Raw genomic sequence first — 12,869 nt, forward strand, 5'->3', positions numbered from 1 at the left:
CTGATGTGTATGCTGGGGCTGCTGTGTGTTGCTGACAGGCCACCGCTCTACCGGGGCGGCTGTGTCCGCTCGGGCCTCTGCTCTCCCGGGCCTGCTGTGTGGCTGACGGGCCCCTGCTCTTCCGGGGCTGCTGTGTGACTGACGGGCCCCTGCTCTCCAGGGGCTGCTGTGTGCTCGGGCCTCTGCTCTTCCGGGGCTGATGTGTGCTCGGGCCTCTGCTCTTCCGGGGCTGATGTGTGGCTAACGGGCTCCTGCTCTCCCAGTGCTGCTGTGTGTGCTTGGGCCCCGGGCTCTCCAAGGGCTGCGTATGGCTGATGGGCCCCTGCTCTCCCGGGGCTGCTGTGGGCGGCTGACTGGCCCCTACCCTCCCAACACTGCTTTGTATGGCTGATGGGCCAATGCTCTCCCAGGGCCTGCTGTGTATGGCTGACGGGCCCCTGCTCTCCCGGGACTGCTGTGTGTGCTTGGGCCCCTGCTCTTCCGGGGGTGCTGTGTGTGACTGACGGGCCGATGTTCTCCCTTCCGGGGGTGCTGTGTGTGACTGACGGGCCGATGTTCTCCCGGGGCTGCTGTGTATTGCTGACGGGCCCCTGCTCTCCCGGGGCTGCTGTGTGTGGCTGACGGGCCCCTGCTCTCCCGGGGCTGCTGTGTGTGGCTGACGGGCCCCTGCTCTCCCGGGGCTGCTGTGTGTGGCTGACGGGCCCCTGCTCTCCCGGGGCTGCTGTGTGTGGCTGACGGGCCCCTGCTCTCCCGGGGCTGCTGTGTATGGCTGACGGGCCCCTGCTCTCCCGGGGCTGCTGTGTATGGCTGACAGGCCCCTGCTCTCCCGGGGCTGCTATGAGTGGCTGACGGGTCCCTGCTCTCCTGGGGCTGCTGTGTGTGGCTGACAGGCCCCTGCTCTCCCGAGGCTGCTATGTGTGGCTGACGGTCCCCTGCTCTCCCGAGGCTGCTGTGAGTGGCTGAAGGGCCCCTGCTATCCCAGGGCTGATGTGTATGCTGGGGCTGCTATGTGTTGCTGACAGGCCCCTGCTCCACCGGGGCTGCTGTGTGCGCTCGGGCCCCTGCTCTCCCGGGGCTGCTGTGTGTGGCTGACGGACCCCTGCTCCCCCGGGGCTGCTGTGTGTGGCTGACGGGCCCCTGCTCTCCCGGGGCTGCTGTGTGTGGCTGACGGGCCCCTGCTCTCCCGGGGCTGCTGTGTGTGGCTGACGGGCCCCTGCTCTCCCGGGGCTGCTGTGCATGGCTGACGAGCCCCTGCTCTCCCAGGGCTGTGTATGGCCCCTGCTCCCCCGGGGCTGCTGTGTGTGGCTGACGGGCCCCTGCTCTCCTGGGGCTGCTGTGTTGGCTGACGGGCCCCTGCTCTCCTGGTTACTGTGTGTGTTCGGGCCCCTGCTCTCCCGGGGCTGCTGTGTATGGCTGACGGGCCCCTGCTCTCCGGGGGCTGCTGTGTGTGGCTGACGGGCCCCTGCTCTCCGGGGGCTGCTGTGTGTGGCTGACGGGCCCCTGCTCTCCCGGGGCTGCTGTGTGTGGCTGACGGGCCCCTGCTCTCCCGGGGCTGCTGTGTATGGCTGACGCGCCCCTGCTCTCCCGGGGCTGCTGTGTATGGCTGACGGGCCCCTGCTCTCCCGGGGCTGCTGTGTGTGACTGACGGGCCCCTGCTCTCCCGGGGCTGCTGTGTGTGGCTGAATGGCCCCTGCTCTCCCGGGGCTGCTGTGTGTGGCTGAATGGCCCCTGCTCTCCCGGGGCTGCTGTGTGTGGCTGACGGGCCCCTGCTCTCCCGGGGCTGCTGTGTATGCCTGACGGGCCCCTGCTCTCCCGGGGCTGCTGTGCGTGGCTGACGAGCCCCTGCTCCCCCGGGGTTGCTGTGTATGGCTGACGGGCCCCTGCTCTCCCGGGGCTGCTGTGTATGGCTGACGGGCCCCTGCTCTCCCGGGGCTGCTGTGTGTGGCTGACGGGCCCCTGCTCTCCCGGGGCTGCTGTGTTGGCTGACGGGCCCCTGCTCTCCTGGTTACTGTGTGTGTTCGGGCCCCTGCTCTCCCGGGGCTGCTGTGTGTTGCTGACGGGCCCCTGCTCTCCCGGGGCTGCTGTGTGTGGCTGACGGGCCCCTGCTCTCCCGGGGCTGCTGTGTATGGCTGACGGGCCCCTGCTCTCCCGGGGCTGCTGTGTGTGACTGACGGGCCCCTGCTCTCCCGGGGCTGCTGTGTGTGGCTGAATGGCCCCTGCTCTCCCGGGGCTGCTGTGTGTGGCTGAATGGCCCCTGCTCTCCCGGGGCTGCTGTGTATGGCTGACGGGCCCCTGCTCTCCCGGGGCTGCTGTGTATGGCTGACGGGCCCCTGCTCTCCCGGGGCTGCTGTGTGTGGCTGACGGGCCCCTGCTCTCCCGGGGCTGCTGTGTATGGCTGACGGGCCCCTGCTCTCCCGGGGCTGCTGTGTGCGCTCGGGCCCCTGCTCTCCCGGGGCTGCTGTGGTGGCTGACGGGCCCCTGCTCTCCCGGGGCTGCTGTGTGGTCTGGCTGACAGCTCCGTACATTTCTCAGTGACCTCCTGTGTGACCGGACATGTCCTGCCGGGAGCAGGGATGAGGAGGACACTGCTGCCGTCCCTTGCTCGTCCAGTCCCCAGCTCCTGTCACCTCTCACCTGACCTGGCAGCAGCGCTCAGCACGTCACGATGCCGGTCACATCCCAGGCTCCTCCCCTGTCACACTGACCACGCCCCTCAGCCGTAGTCCTTACTGCAGACCAGCTCATAGGCGTCTGTAGCTCAGGCTCCGGAAACATGGCGGCTCGCAGTGTGATCCCCGCACGTGCAGCTGCTCGGCCTCTAGTGGCCGCTCTGCTCTCTCCTCTCAATGTCACCCGCCGGCCGCCATTGTCTCCCATAGCGATTAGCTGCTATAATGTTGGCGAAAAATGAGGAAAATAGAAATTATATTAAATTTAGTAAATAAAAAAAAAACTTGCAGAAAATGGCGCATACTGGCTGCACAGCTCCCGGTGTGGCGCTATCGGGCTCCAACAGCTGCAAATTAGCCAGAATGTGGTTATTGTTTGGGTACAATCCCGGCAACTTCGGGCCGCCCCTGGCTGGTGTAAAAGGCGAACTCCCCGGGCCAGGGGGACTGAGGGGAGGCCTAATGATTAAGAGCCCTGAGCCCCGTACTCCGGCACTACCACCGACAAGATGGCGGCTGTAACCGAGAGATGGCGGCTGTAACCGAGAGCTGACCACTGTATACAAGAGCTGACCGCTGTATACAAGAGCTGACCACTGTATACAAGAGCTGACCACTGTATACAAGAGCTGACCACTGTATACAAGAGCTGACCGCTGTATACAAGAGCTGACCACTGTATACAAGAGCTGACCACAGTATACAAGAGCTGACACTGTATACAAGAGCTGACCGCTGTATACAAGAGCTGACACTGTATACAAGAGCTGACCACTGTATACAAGAGCTGACCGCTGTATACAAGAGCTGACCACTGTATACAAGAGCTGACACTGTATACAAGAGCTGACCACTGTATACAAGAGCTGACCACTGTATACAAGAGCTGACCACTGTATACAAGAGCTGACGCTGTATACAAGAGCTGACCGCTGTATACAAGAGCTGACCGCTGTATACAAGAGCTGACCACTGTATACAAGAGCTGACCGCTGTATACAAGAGCTGACCGCTGTATACAAGAGCTGACCACTGTATACAAGAGCTGACCACTGTATACAAGAGCTGACCACTGTATACAAGAGCTGACCACTGTATACAAGAGCTGACCGCTGTATACAAGAGCTGACCGCTGTATACAAGAGCTGACACTGTATACAAGAGCTGACCGCTGTATGCAAGAGCTGACCACTGTATGCAAGAGCTGACACTGTATACAATAGCTGACCGCTGTATACAAGAGCTGACCACTGTATACAAGAGCTGACCACTGTATACAAGAGCTGACGCTGTATACAAGAGCTGACCGCTGTATACAAGAGCTGGCCACTGTATACAAGAGCTGACCGCTGTATACAAGAGCTGACCGCTGTATACAAGAGCTGACCGCTGTATACAAGAGCTGACGCTGTATACAAGAGCTGACCGCTGTATACAAGAGCTGACCGCTGTATACAAGAGCTGACCACTGTATACAAGAGCTGACACTGTATACAAGAGCTGACCACTGTATACAAGAGCTGACCACTGTATACAAGAGCTGGCCACTGTATACAAGAGCTGACCGCTGTATACAAGAGCTGACACTGTATACAAGAGCTGACCGCTGTATACAAGAGCTGACCGCTGTATACAAGAGCTGACCGCTGTATACAAGAGCTGACCGCTGTATACAAGAGCTGACCACTGTATACAAGAGCTGATCACTGTATACAAGAGCTGATCACTGTATACAAGAGCTGACCACTGTATACAAGAGCTGACCGCTGTATACAAGAGCTGACCGCTGTATACAAGAGCTGACCACTATATACAAGAGCTGACCACTGTATACAAGAGCTGATCACTGTATACAAGAGCTGATCACTGTATACAAGAGCTGACTACTGTATACAAGAGCTGACCGCTGTATACAAGAGCTGACCACTGTATACAAGAGCTGACACTGTATACAAGAGCTGACCGCTGTATACAAGAGCTGACCGCTGTATAGAAGAGCTGACCGCTGTATACAAGAGCTGACCACTGTATACAAGAGCTGACGCTGTATACAAGAGCTGACCACTGTATACAAGAGCTGACCGCTGTATATAAGAGCTGACCACTGTATACAAGAGCTGACACTGTATACAAGAGCTGACCACTGTATACAAGAGCTGACGCTGTATACAAGAGCTGACCACTGTATACAAGAGCTGACGCTGTATACAAGAGCTGACCGCTGTATACAAGAGCTGACCGCTGTATATAAGAGCTGACCGCTGTATACAAAAGCTGACAATGTAACTGAGAGCTGACCACTGTATACAAGAGCTGACCACTGTATACAAGAGCTGACGCTGTATACAAGAGCTGACCACTGTATACAAGAGCTGACACTGTATACAAGAGCTGACCGCTGTATACAAGAGCTGAACACTGTATACAAGAGCTGACCACTGTATACAAGAGCTGACACTGTATACAAGAGCTGACCGCTGTATACAAGAGCTGACAATGTAACTGAGAGCTGACCACTGTATACAAGAGCTGACCGCTGTATACAAGAGCTGACACTGTATACAAGAGCTGACCACTGTATACAAGAGCTGACCACTGTATACAAGAGCTGACCACTGTATACAAGAGCTGACACTGTATACAAGAGCTGACCGCTGTATACAAGAGCTGACACTGTATACAAGAGCTGACCACTGTATACAAGAGCTGACCGCTGTATACAAGAGCTGACCACTTTATACAAGAGCTGACCACTGTATACAAGAGCTGACCGCTGTATACAAGAGCTGACCACTGTATACAAGAGCTGACACTGTATACAAGAGCTGACCGCTGTATACAAGAGCTGACCACTGTATACAAGAGCTGACCGCTGTATACAAGAGCTGACCGCTGTATACAAGAGCTGACCGCTGTATACAAGAGCTGACACTGTATACAAGAGCTGACGCTGTATACAAGAGCTGACCACTGTATACAAGAGCTGACCGCTGTATACAAGAGCTGACCGCTGTATATAAGAGCTGACCGCTGTATGCAAGAGCTGACCGCTGTATACAAGAGCTGACCGCTGTATATAAGAGCTGACCGCTGTATACAAGAGCTGACAATGTAACTGAGAGCTGACCACTGTATACAAGTGCTGACACTGTATACAAGAGCTGAACACTGTATACAAGAGCTGACCACTGTATACAAGAGCTGACACTGTATACAAGAGCTGAACACTGTATACAAGAGCTGACCACTGTATACAAGAGCTGACACTGTATACAAGAGCTGACCGCTGTATACAAGAGCTGACGCTGTATACAAGAGCTGACGCTATATACAAGAGCTGACGCTGTATACAAGAGCTGACCACTGTATACAAGAGCTGACGCTGTATACAAGAGCTGACCGCTGTATACAAGAGTTGACCACTGTATACAAGAGCTGACACTGTATACAAGAGCTGACACTGTATACAAGAGCTGACACTGTATACAAGAGCTGACCACTGTATACAAGAGCTGACGCTGTATACAAGAGCTGACCGCTGTATACAAGAGCTGACCGCTGTATACAAGAGCTGACACTGTATACAAGAGCTGACCGCTGTATACAAGAGCTGACCGCTGTATACAAGAGCTGACGCTGTATACAAGAGCTGACCACTGTATACAAGAGCTGACCGCTGTATACAAGAGCTGACACTGTATACAAGAGCTGACCACTGTATACAAGAGCTGACCGCTGTATACAAGAGCTGACCACTGTATACAAGAGCTGACCGCTGTATACAAGAGCTGACCGCTGTATACAAGAGCTGACCGCTGTATACAAGAGCTGACCACTGTATACAAGAGCTGACCGCTGTATACAAGAGCTGACCACTGTATACAAGAGCTGACCACTGTATACAAGAGCTGACCGCTGTATACAAGAGCTGACCACTGTATACAAGAGCTGACCGCTGTATACAAGAGCTGACCACTGTATACAAGAGCTGACCGCTGTATACAAGAGCTTACCACTGTATACAAGAGCTGACGCTGTATACAAGAGCTGACCGCTGTATACAAGAGCTGACCGCTGTATACAAGAGCTGACCGCTGTATACAAGAGCTGACCACTGTATACAAGAGCTGACCGCTGTATACAAGAGCTGACCACTGTATACAAGAGCTGACCGCTGTATACAAGAGCTGACCACTGTATACAAGAGCTGACCGCTGTATACAAGAGCTTACCACTGTATACAAGAGCTGACGCTGTATACAAGAGCTGACCGCTGTATACAAGAGCTGACCACTGTATACAAGAGCTGACCGCTGTATACAAGAGCTGACTCTGTATACAAGAGCTGACCGCTGTATACAAGAGCTGACCACTATATACAAGAGCTGACCACTGTATACAAGAGCTGACACTGTATACAAGAGCTGACCGCTGTATACAAGAGCTGACACTGTATACAAGAGCTGACCGCTGTATACAAGAGCTGACCACTATATACAAGAGCTGACACTGTATACAAGAGCTGACCGCTGTATACAAGAGCTGACGCTGTATACAAGAGCTGACCACTGTATACAAGAGCTGACCGCTGTATACAAGAGCTGACCACTGTATACAAGAGCTGACCGCTGTATACAAGAGCTGACCGCTGTATACAAGAGCTGACCGCTGTATACAAGAGCTGACCACTGTATACAAGAGCTGACCACTGTATACAAGAGCTGACGCTGTATACAAGAGCTGACCACTGTATACAAGAGCTGACCGCTGTATACAAGAGCTGACCACTGTATACAAGAGCTGACCGCTGTATACAAGAGCTGACCGCTGTATACAAGAGCTGACACTGTATACAAGAGCTGACCGCTGTATACAAGAGCTGACCACTGTATACAAGAGCTGACCGCTGTATACAAGAGCTGACCGCTGTATACAAGAGCTGACACTGTATACAAGAGCTGACCGCTGTATACAAGAGCTGACACTGTATACAAGAGCTGACCGCTGTATACAAGAGCTGACCGCTGTATACAAGAGCTGACCACTGTATACAAAAGCTGACACTGTATACAAGAGCTGACCACTGTATACAAGAGCTGACACTGTATACAAGAGCTGACACTGTATACAAGAGCTGACCGCTGTATACAAGAGCTGACCGCTATATACAAGAGCTGACCGCTGTACACAAGAGCTGACCACTGTATACAAGAGCTGACCACTGTATACAAGAGCTGACCACTGTATACAAGAGCTGACACTGTATACAAGAGCTGACCACTGTATACAAGAGCTGACCGCTGTATACAAGAGCTGACACTGTATACAAGAGCTGACCACTGTATACAAGAGCTGACACTGTATGCAAGAGCTGACCGCTGTATACAAGAGCTGACCACTGTATACAAGAGCTGACACTGTATACAAGAGCTGACCACTGTATACAAGAGCTGACACTGTATACAAGAGCTGACGCTGTATACAAGAGCTGACGCTGTATACAAGAGCTGACCACTGTATACAAGAGCTGACCGCTGTATACAAGAGCTGACCGCTGTATACAAGAGCTGACGCTGTATACAAGAGCTGACCACTGTATACAAGAGCTGACCACTGTATACAAGAGCTGACCGCTGTATACAAGAGCTGACACTGTATACAAGAGCTGACCACTGTATACAAGAGCTGACGCTGTATACAAGAGCTGACCGCTGTATACAAGAGCTGACACTGTATACAAGAGCTGACCGCTGTATACAAGAGCTGACACTGTATACAAGAGCTGACACTGTATACAAGAGCTGACCACTGTATACAAGAGCTGACGCTGTATACAAGAGCTGACCGCTGTATACAAGAGTTGACCGCTGTATACAAGAGCTGACACTGTATACAAGAGCTGACCGCTGTATACAAGAGCTGACCGCTGTATACAAGAGCTGACGCTGTATACAAGAGCTGACCACTGTATACAAGAGCTGACCACTGTATACAAGAGCTGACCGCTGTATACAAGAGCTGACACTGTATACAAGAGCTGACCACTGTATACAAGAGCTGACCGCTGTATACAAGAGCTGACAATGTAACTGAGAGCTGACCACTGTATACAAGAGCTGACACTGTATACAAGAGCTGACCGCTGTATACAAGAGCTGACCACTGTATACAAGAGCTGACCGCTGTATACAAGAGCTGACACTGTATACAAGAGCTGACCACTGTATACAAGAGCTGACCACTGTATACAAGAGCTGACACTGTATACAAGAGCTGACCGCTGTATACAAGAGCTGACACTGTATACAAGAGCTGACCACTGTATACAAGAGCTGACCACTGTATACAAGAGCTGACCGCTGTATACAAGAGCTGACGCTGTATACAAGAGCTGACCACTGTATACAAGAGCTGACCACTGTATACAAGAGCTGACCGCTGTATACAAGAGCTGACCACTGTATACAAGAGCTGACAATGTAACTGAGAGCTGACCACTGTATACAAGAGCTGACACTGTATACAAGAGCTGACCGCTGTATACAAGAGCTGACCACTGTATACAAGAGCTGACCACTGTATACAAGAGCTGACCGCTGTATACAAGAGCTGACCACTGTATACAAGAGCTGACCGCTGTATACAAGAGCTGACCACTGTATACAAGAGCTGACCGCTGTATACAAGAGCTGACACTGTATACAAGAGCTGACCGCTGTATACAAGAGCTGACCACTGTATACAAGAGCTGACCGCTGTATACAAGAGCTGACCGCTGTATACAAGAGCTGAACGCTGTATACAAGAGCTGACCACTGTATACAAGAGCTGACCGCTGTATACAAGAGCTGACCGCTGTATACAAGAGCTGACCACTGTATACATGAGCTGACCGCTGTATACAAGAGCTGACCACTGTATACAAGAGCTGACACTGTATACAAGAGCTGACCGCTGTATACAAGAGCTGACCACTGTATACAAGAGCTGACCACTGTATACAAGAGCTGACCGCTGTATACAAGAGCTGACACTGTATACAAGAGCTGACCGCTGAATACAAGAGCTGACCACTGTATACAAGAGCTGACCACTGTATACAAGAGCTGACCGCTGTATACAAGAGCTGACCGGTGTATACAAGAGCTGACCACTGTATACAAGAGCTGACCGCTGTATACAAGAGCTGACCACTGTATACAAGAGCTGACACTGTATACAAGAGCTGACCGCTGTATACAAGAGCTGACACTGTATACAAGAGCTGACCGCTGTATACAAGAGCTGACACTGTATACAAGAGCTGACCGCTGTATACAAGAGCTGACCGCTGTATACAAGAGCTGACCGCTGTATACAAGAGCTGACCGCTGTATACAAGAGCTGATCACTGTATACAAGAGCTGACCGCTGTATACAAGAGCTGACACTGTATACAAGAGCTGACCACTGTATACAAGAGCTGACCGCTGTATACAAGAGCTGACCGCTGTATACAAGAGCTGACCACTGTATACAAGAGCTGACCGCTGTATACAAGAGCTGACCACTGTATACAAGAGCTGACACTGTATACAAGAGCTGACCGCTGTATACAAGAGCTGACCGCTGTATACAAGAGCTGACACTGTATACAAGAGCTGACCGCTGAATACAAGAGCTGACCACTGTATACAAGAGCTGACCACTGTATACAAGAGCTGACCGCTGTATACAAGAGCTGACCGGTGTATACAAGAGCTGACCACTGTATACAAGAGCTGACCGCTGTATACAAGAGCTGACCGCTGTATACAAGAGCTGACCACTGTATACAAGAGCTGACCACTGTATACAAGAGCTGACACTGTATACAAGAGCTGACCGCTGTATACAAGAGCTGACACTGTATACAAGAGCTGACCGCTGTATACAAGAGCTGACACTGTATACAAGAGCTGACCGCTGTATACAAGAGCTGACCGCTGTATACAAGAGCTGACCGCTGTATACAAGAGCTGACACTGTATACAAGAGCTGACCGCTGTATACAAGAGCTGACACTGTATACAAGAGCTGACCGCTGTATACAAGAGCTGACCGCTGTATACAAGAGCTGACACTGTATACAAGAGCTGACCACTGTATACAAGAGCTGACCGCTGTATACAAGAGCTGACCGCTGTATACAAGAGCTGACCGCTGTATACAAGAGCTGACACTGTATACAAGAGCTGAATGCTGTAGATATAGTATATCTTGACTTCAGCAAAGCATTTGACAAAGTATCTCACATCATCCTTATTGAAAAAATGACCAAGTATGCAATGGACCAGGCAACTGTTAGGTGGATTCATAACTGGCTTAGTGATCGGACTCAAAGGGTGGTTGTAAATGGCTTCACATCCAGCTGGATGAATGTCTCAAGTGGAGTACCACAGGGCTCCGTCCTGGGACCTGTATTGTTCAACATCTTTATCAATGATTTAGATGAAGGAATTGAGGGTAAACTGATTAAATTTGCTGATGACACAAAGCTAGGAGGGATAGCTAATACTAGAGAAGAGAGAGAGAGGATTCAAAAAGACCTAAATAAACTGGAGCAGTGGGCAGCAACCAACAGAATGGTTTTTAACAGGGAAAAATGCAAAGTACTACATCTGGGCAATAAAAATGAAAAAAGCATATACAGAATGGGAGGAATAGAGCTAAGCAACAGTACATGTGAAAAAGACTTAGGTATACTAATAGATCATAGACTAAACATGAGTCAACAGTGTGATGCAGCAGCAAAAAAGGCAAATACAATTCTGGGATGTATTAACAGAAGCATACAGTCTAGATCACGTGAAGTCATTATCGGTCTTTACTCCTCTTTGGTCAGACCTCATCTGGAATACTGTGTACAGTTTTGGGCACCACATTTTAAAAAAGACATAGACAAACTGGAGCAAGTTCAGAGAAGAGCGACCAGAATGGTGACTGGTCTGCAAACCATGTCCTATGAGGAACGGTTGCAGGATTTGGGAATGTTTAGCTTGCAAAAAAGAAGACTGAGAGGAGACTTAATAGCTGTCTACAAATATGTCAAGGGCTGTCACATTGTAGAAGGATCATCTTTATTCTCATTTGCACAAGGAAAGACTAGAAGCAATGGGATGAAACTAAATGGGAGGAGACACAGATTAGATATTAGAAAAAACTTTTTGACAGTTAGGGTGATTAATGAGTGGAACAGGCGGCCACGAGAGGTGGTGAGTTCCCCTTCAATGGACGTCTTCAAACAGAGGCTGGACAGACATCTGTCTGAGATGATCTAGTGAATCCTGCTTTGAGCAGGGGGTTGGACCAGATGACCCAGGAGGTCCCTTCCAACTCTACCATTCTATGATTCTATGATTCTATGATTCTATGACCGCTGTATACAAGAGCTGACCGCTCTATACAAGAGCTGACCGCTGTATACAAGAGCTGACACTGTATACAAGAGCTGACCGCTGTATACAAGAGCTGACACTGTATACAAGAGCTGACGCTGTATACAAGAGCTGACCGCTGTATACAAGAGCTGACCGCTGTATACAAGAGCTGACCGCTGTATACAAGAGCTGACCGCTGTATACAAGAGCTGACACTGTATACAAGAGCTGACGCTGTATACAAGAGCTGACCACTGTATACAAGAGCTGACTACTGTATACAAGAGCTGACCACTGTATACAAGAGCTGACACTGTATACAAGAGCTGACCGCTGTATACAAGAGCTGACCGCTGTATACAAGAGCTGACCGCTCTATACAAGAGCTGACCGCTGTATACAAGAGCTGACACTGTATACAAGAGCTGACCGCTGTATACAAGAGCTGACCGCTGTATACAAGAGCTGACGCTGTATACAAGAGGTGACCACTGTATACAAGAGCTGACCGCTGTATACAAGAGCTGACCACTGTATACAAGAGCTGACACTGTATACAAGAGCTGACCGCTGTATACAAGAGCTGACCACTGTATACAAGAGCTGACACTGTATACAAGAGCTGACCGCTGTATACAAGAGCTGACCACTGTATACAAGAGCTGACCACTGTATACAAGAGCTGACCGCTGTATACAAGAGCTGACCGCTGTATACAAGAGCTGACCACTGTATACAAGAGCTGACCGCTGTATACAAGAGCTGACCGCTGTATACAAGAGCTGACCACTGTATACAAGAG

The 12,869-nt window shown here is 51.1% G+C and overlaps 1 protein-coding gene across 4 annotated transcripts in view; it reads right to left on the reverse strand.

The window, feature by feature from the left end:
* The window catches only part of LOC141152748 (acyl-coenzyme A thioesterase THEM4-like), a 42,797-nt gene extending 40,030 nt beyond the window's left edge, over positions 1-2,767 (reverse strand). For 2 of the 4 annotated variants that reach the window (XM_073637388.1, XM_073637384.1), the window contains exon 1: positions 2,635-2,755. The gene's annotated coding sequence lies outside the window, so the exon portion shown is untranslated. Of the gene's footprint in view, positions 1-2,523 lie in introns of all 4 variants that reach the window. The other 2 variants (XM_073637386.1, XM_073637385.1) reach the window with 2 other exon arrangements.
* Positions 2,768-12,869: the final 10,102 nt, after the last annotated feature.

The sequence above is a fragment of the Phyllobates terribilis genome, unplaced genomic scaffold (assembly GCF_046119375.1).
Source record: "Phyllobates terribilis strain yellow unplaced genomic scaffold, ASM4611937v1 Scaffold_6__1_contigs__length_29720123, whole genome shotgun sequence".
NCBI lineage: Eukaryota > Metazoa > Chordata > Amphibia > Anura > Dendrobatidae > Phyllobates > Phyllobates terribilis.